This window comes from Theobroma cacao, chromosome 2 (genome assembly GCF_053813885.1).
Source record: "Theobroma cacao isolate CCN51 chromosome 2, ASM5381388v1, whole genome shotgun sequence".
NCBI classification, from domain to species: Eukaryota; Viridiplantae; Streptophyta; class Magnoliopsida; order Malvales; family Malvaceae; genus Theobroma; species Theobroma cacao.
In genome coordinates, this window is record NC_142640.1 from 1,252,516 (window position 1) to 1,259,107 (window position 6,592).

Sequence of the window (6,592 nt, forward strand, 5' to 3'; positions counted from 1 at the left end):
AATTTTAAGAACATTATCAAATTGACATTGTATATTTGATACAATAAAGTAACTTCCAGCTGACCCACCTGTGAGCTGAGCTTGCCCTGCCCAGTTAAATTGGTGTGGTATGGTACAAAAGCCACTAAGCGAATCATGCCAGCCATATGGCTGGCATCAGGGAGAGCTGAATTCTATGTATGATGACAGAATTTGGAGGAAATCAGTAATGATTCATCGATTGTTGTACCAGAAAATAATTTTTGAAATATATACTCAACCATCTTTATAGTCACCCCCTTTTCCTCTTAGTAACCTAACTAATTAAATGCTGAGCAAAAAAAAAAAAAAAAAACAAGCTAATTAATTCCTCCAGAGTAATTTCTAACCCCAATAATCACATGCTTTATACCAGCTGACTTTACTGTCTATAGCAAACTGCGCTTAAACTCACAACCATGGATACATTGATAACGATAGAAAGCATTGTCAAGGTAGTACAGCAAAATTTGGCGGCTAAAACCTGATTGTGATTGTGGCAAGCTATGGTACCACATGAACTTGATCAAGGCTACCGGCACTGCCCCCATATTGACCCGTGGGGTTTCCTCGTCTGTTCCTATCTTGCTTCTCCAAATATTTAGAGCACAAACAAACCGAAAGCAAGCCGATTGGCAAAGCACATGTATCGCAATGAGCGAGTAATGAGGGTGAGTTTTGGAGGAAAGATGGTCCAAAACCAATGAATGGAATTCCAGAGTAAAGTTGGTGATGAGGAAAACCCATGATTAAGCATCCTGCAGTGAAAGAATTGGTTATTTAATGTTAGAAGACTAGACATTATAACTAATATAAAAGTACTTCTGGTTCGGATTAAATTTTGACCTTTAAACTCGAGCGATCGTGATTGTTACCGGCTCTGTTTAAACGAAGTTGGTCTTGCTCAAATACATCATCACCACCAGGTATTATCCTCTTTCTTTTTCTTGGAAGAAGGTAGCCAGCATTACCATTCCTCATCTGAATTTCTTGTCTGCCCAAATCTGCTTAGACAAAATTACCAGGCGCTAGATCATTGAAAATCATGCTACGGTAAATGACCAAAGCTTAAGGGCTGGCACAGATATTGACAGGGGAGAGGAAGTTGATTTAAGTATGGTGGAAGCAATGGATGTTGAAAACCAGAATTCTGATGCCAAAATTGTTGGTTGTGATGCAGAGCAAGATGTTAAAGTTCAAGAGATTCTATTAAAGTTGAGACAGTGGGCGTTGGCACTGAAAATCACAAAAATGCATGTGAAGGTTCAGAATTGTTGGGTCACCATAAAGATGCATTTGTTAGTAGTGATGGAGGTGAAGTATTGAAGGTCAATAACAATGTTTCAAACCAAATATCTACCTCTGTTGCTTCAGATAAGGTCTTACATTCCTCGGGAAATGAAGATCAGCTAGCTAAGAGTTCAGCTTCTGAGGATGATTCAGGTGTAGGGCAAGATATGTGTGTTGACGAACAAGTTACTTGTGCTGAACAAGATGGTTTAGACCAAGTGCAAGAAATGGAAGTTGAAGAACATGATACTGATTCTGAACAGCCGACTAACATTGATGAAAAGACTGTCAAACGGACAGCTCTAAAGTCTGCGAGTGCAGTAAAGGTCCATCAAGCTAAGTACCGGCTGATGTCAGAGGAAGAAGGTGAGTTTTCTGTGCCTTGTTTAATCTGGGGTAAGGTGAGGAGCCATCCATGGTGGCCAGGACAGATATTTGATCCATCAGATGCTTCCGAGAAGGCGGTGAAGTATCATAAGGAGGATTGCTTTTTGGTTGCCTACTTTGGGGATCGAACTTTTGCTTGGAATGAAGCATCCTTTTTGAAGCCATTTCGAACTCATATCTCTCAGATAGAGAAGCAGAGTAATTCAGAGTCATTCCAGAATGCGGTCAATTGTGATTTCGAATAAGTCTCAAGACGGGTAGAGCTAGGTTTGGCTTGCTCTTGCATGCCGCAGGACGCCTATGACAACATAACATTTCAAAAAGTTGAGAATACGGGATTTCAGCTAATCAAGTATAAGAGATGGTGTTGATGTGTCTTTGAGTGCTAGTTCTTTTGAACCTGACAAATTAGTTGACTACATGAAAGCCTTAGCAGAGTCTCCATCTGGTGGGGGTGATTGGCTTGACCTTGTAGTTGCTGAAAGCCCAATTGTTGGCATTCTATCGTTTAAAAGGTTATCATCAACCGCCCGAATTCCAATTCTGTGGAGGGTTAAATGAAAACGAAGCAAATACCGCACATTCTGAAGAGAATATGTACTTTGGCGAGGAAATTGAGCATACAACTCCTATGGATACAGTTGCGGAGCAAATTTCCACTGGCCAGGAGACTTCAAAATCTCAGAGAAGCTTTTTCCTTAAACGTAAGCATAATCTGAGGGATGGATTATATCCTAGTAAAATGGAAAGAACCTTGTCTGAATTGATGGGTGAGACATTTTATTGTCCTGATATTGAAAATGGGACTGATGGGATAGCTAATAGGCTCCCTTCTTCATCATCTGGCAAGAAAAGAAAGGCTGTTGATTCCTTCGGCGACTCAGTGGTGCTGGAAGGGAGGAAGACAATTTCCCTTGCCAAAGTGTCTTCAACCACATCTCATTCCCCAAAGCCATCCTTCAAAATTGGTGAATGTATCCATAGAGCTACTAGCCCAATGACTGGATCTCCGTTGATTCCAAAGGGTAAGCTTGATGGAGGCAGTGAAAATCCTGCTGCAGATGGATATGATGTTCCCTTTGACAATTCTGAAGATGCCCAGCGAAAGAGGATGAATGTTACAACTGAATACTCATCACTGGATGAGTTGCTACCACAACTTCACTTGGCAGCAAGTGAGCCGATCACAAGTTACAGTTCTTTCAATAATTTTATTAGCTTTTTTTCTGATTTCAGAGACTCATTGGTTGTGGATCAGCTTCCTGGGGACAAAGCAGGTGGCAAAAGGAAGAAGTCACCCAATTCTATCTTTGGGCCCCCAGGAACTTTTGAGTTTGAGGACATGAATGACACTTATTGGACAGACAGAATAGTCCAAAATCGTTCCGAAGAGCACCCATTACATGGAAATGGAAGGGGACAATATCAAATTGTGCCTGTTGAATTAAAGAAACCACTTCAAAAAGGCCGTAAGTCACGGAAACGATATTCTGATGTCAATCATGATCTGACAGCAGAAAAACCCCCTGGCTGTGTTGATGAGAGGGCCCCAGCAGAACTTGTAATGAACTTCTCTGAGATTACTTCTGTTCCTTCAGAAACAAAGCTAAATAAGATGTTCAAGCACTTTGGACCATTAAAGGAATCTGAGACAGAAGTTGATCGTGAAACCTGCTGTGCCAGAGTTGTTTTTAGAAGATCATCGGATGCAGAAGTTGCCTACAATAGTGCTGGAAAGTTCAACATCTTTGGGTCGGTGGCTGTAAATTATCAACTCACCTACACTATATCTGAATCATTCAATTGTATGCTCCGACCCTAGCTGAGGAGAGTCCACTCATGGCTTCAGCCCTAGGTGGGGACCATGGACTTGTTGCCTCATCACTGAGTGAAAGTTCACTCATTTCCGGAAGCCTAGGAGAGGAAGCTTCTTTCATGGTTTCAACCCTTGGTGAGGAAACTTTATCCATTGCTACAACTTTCCATGAGGAATCTTCAATGATAGCCTCATCCTTTGGTGTATACACTTGGGCCATTCCCACAACCTTAGGTGATGGAACTTCAGTCATTGACACAACCATGTAAGAGGAAACATTGCCCATTGCCTCTACTACAGGTGAGGGAACTATGGGTGTTGCTACAACTATTGGTGACCAATCTTTTATGGTTGCCCACAACTGTAGGTGAACAATTTTCAACAGTTGTTACAACTATTAGTGAGCAAACCTCAACAGTTGCCACAACCATGGGTGAGGAAGATTCATTTATTGCCACAACCTTGAGCAAAGAAACTTCAACCATCACCACAACCTTGGGTGAGGAAACCTCAATGGTTAATATAAGTCTAGGTGAGGAAACTTCAAGCATGGCTACCTTAGGTCATGAAACTCCTAGCATTCCCACAAGCTTGGGTGAAGAAACTCCTAGCATTCCTACAAGCTTGGGTGAAGAAACTCCTAGCATTCTCACAACCTTGGATGAAGAAACGCCTAGCGTTCTCCCAACCTTGGCTGAAGAAACGACTAGCGTTCCCACAACCTTGGGTGAAGAAACTCCTTTCTATCCAGTGACCTTGGCAGAAGAAACCCCTATCATTCCCATAACCTTGGGCCAAGAAACTCCTAACCTACGCACAACATTGGGTGAAGAAACTCCAGTCATTCCTCCAACCTTGGGTGAAGAAACTCCTGCCATTCCTCCAACCTTTAGCGACGAAACTTCAACCATCATTGCAACCCTGGGTAAGGAAACTCCGACCATTCCTACAACCATGGGTGAGGAAACTACAACCGTTCCTGCAACCTTGGTTGAGGAAACTACAACTATTCCCACAACCTTGCATGAAGAAACTCTTGCTGTTCCCACAACCTTGGCTGAGGAAACTCCAACTATTCCCACAACCTTGGGCGAGGAAACTGCGACTATTCCCACCACCTTGGGCGAGGAAACTGCAAATATTCCCAAAACCTTGGGTGAGGAAACTTCAACTAATTCTACAACCTTGGGAGAGGAAACTTTGACTATTCACAACCTCGGCAGAGGAAATTCCAACTACTCCGACAACCGTGACTGAGGAAACTTCGACTATTCCCACAACCTTGGGTTTGGAAGCTTCGACTGTTCTCACAGCTACAGGTGAGGAAACATCAACTGTTTCCACAACTATGGGGATGGAGACTTTGCCCCCTGCTGTGGCTGAAGGCGAGAACACATCCTTAAGTTCTGATGTTGGTATGGTGCTGGTAGGGTTGATTCAACTTGCCACTGAAGAAGGCAACCAGACAGACAGCTCCATTGGTGCAACTTGAATCTTCAGCTCGGATTCTTTCTTTCTTAAATTATGCTATAAGCTGCATGGCGTTTATCCACATGCTCCGGCTAGTGTAATATAATAGCTTTTTAGATGATGACCTTTTCATGGATGCTATCCTTGAGGACTAGGAGAATTGCATTGTAGAATCAAGCTGCCTATCTGTTTTTTATGCCTCTTTATCATGCATGTATTGAAATTGCAGCCCCAGCTTAGGCTTTGGTTCCTCATCCGAGTTTTTCCAGGCCTGAGAAAATTTGTATCTTTGATTAGTAGGGCATGATGCTTAAATTCCAAAAAAAAAAAAGCAATTACTTGAAAAACTTCTTGAAGTTTCTCGTAATAGACGCTGCCAACATGTGCTTTCTCAACGTTCTCAAGCAGCCTCAGAAAATCTTCCCAATTGTAGGTGTTATGTTGAAATTGGAGACCATCCTTCCATTTTTGCAATATCCTCTCCGCTTCGTCAGAGAGGCTGTCAAGACAACCGGTTTCAGGAAGAGAGTGTTGTGTCTCGTTGGCGAGGATATCACCAATCAAATCCCGGTCCACGGCGATCGTTGTCTTGCTACAACTTCAAAATCGAGGTAAAAGAATGCGTTGGGAGCCAAATGCAACTAAAAGCCCGAGAATCGAAGAGAAATATAGGTTCCTGTTGCTTTTTTCAGCAACTTTCCTGGAAAATTTTGTCCATTAAAATGGGAGAGAAACACAGTTTACTGAACAAAAAAGAGAGAAAGTAAGGAAACGCGGAAGAAGAGAGAAGATATACACGGTGCCCGTGGCGACAGGGAAGGATGAGTAGGATGGTGAAATTTGAAGGGAAAGGACATCTTTATTTTGATAAGGGTGGATGTAACCACTTGCCACCCGGCCATGCAGGTTTATTCTTCTACCTTAAACTATAATTTTGGGCTTTTTATTATTTAAATATGATAATTTTAGTGTTTTCTTTCAATTTTAATGAATTTAATCTCATATTTTAATTAAAAATCGATCTAAAAACAATTGATAATAATGTTAAGATTTTATTTTTAATTTAGATGAAGTGGGATTGGAGAGGTATTGGGGGATGATAGGCGAACGATCAAGTTGATCTTTTCCAAAGCAATCAGAGTGGGAGATGCCGATCCGCAGAAATATTGACTGTCCAGGAAGCGTTTGCAATATTCACGACGTTCAATGTACCAGAAATCCCTTACAGGCTCCGTGGCAGATGAGGAACATCATCCTACCCAAAGTCGATTAAAGGGTGTTTGAAAGGTTGGCAGGTGATTCACATAAAAAGAGAAGCAAATGATGTGGCGGATAATCTGGCTAAAACAGGGATGCTAAGGCAGAATGATTTAATGATTTGGAGAAGATGAGCTGGAGGTGGAGGATTGATGATTTCTGTTCATGCAGAGTCACGGGGTACCAAACGCAGAGGGGGGGGGGGGGGGGGGGGGAGAGTATGTTTCTGTGAGAGTAACAAGCTTGCCTACTCAAGAGTGTGGGGGAGGACTCTGGAGTGGACCTAACTTTGGGTGAATATTAATGGAATGATAGTAGATATATCTGGTTTAACCATAGGACTTGAAATATTGA

The 6,592-nt window shown here is 42.2% G+C and overlaps 1 pseudogene; it reads left to right on the forward strand.

Annotated features, from left to right (window-relative positions):
- Positions 1–683: 683 nt before the first annotated feature.
- LOC108660461 (uncharacterized) lies at positions 684–5,033 on the forward strand (annotated as a pseudogene).
- The last annotated feature ends 1,559 nt before the right edge of the window (positions 5,034–6,592 follow it).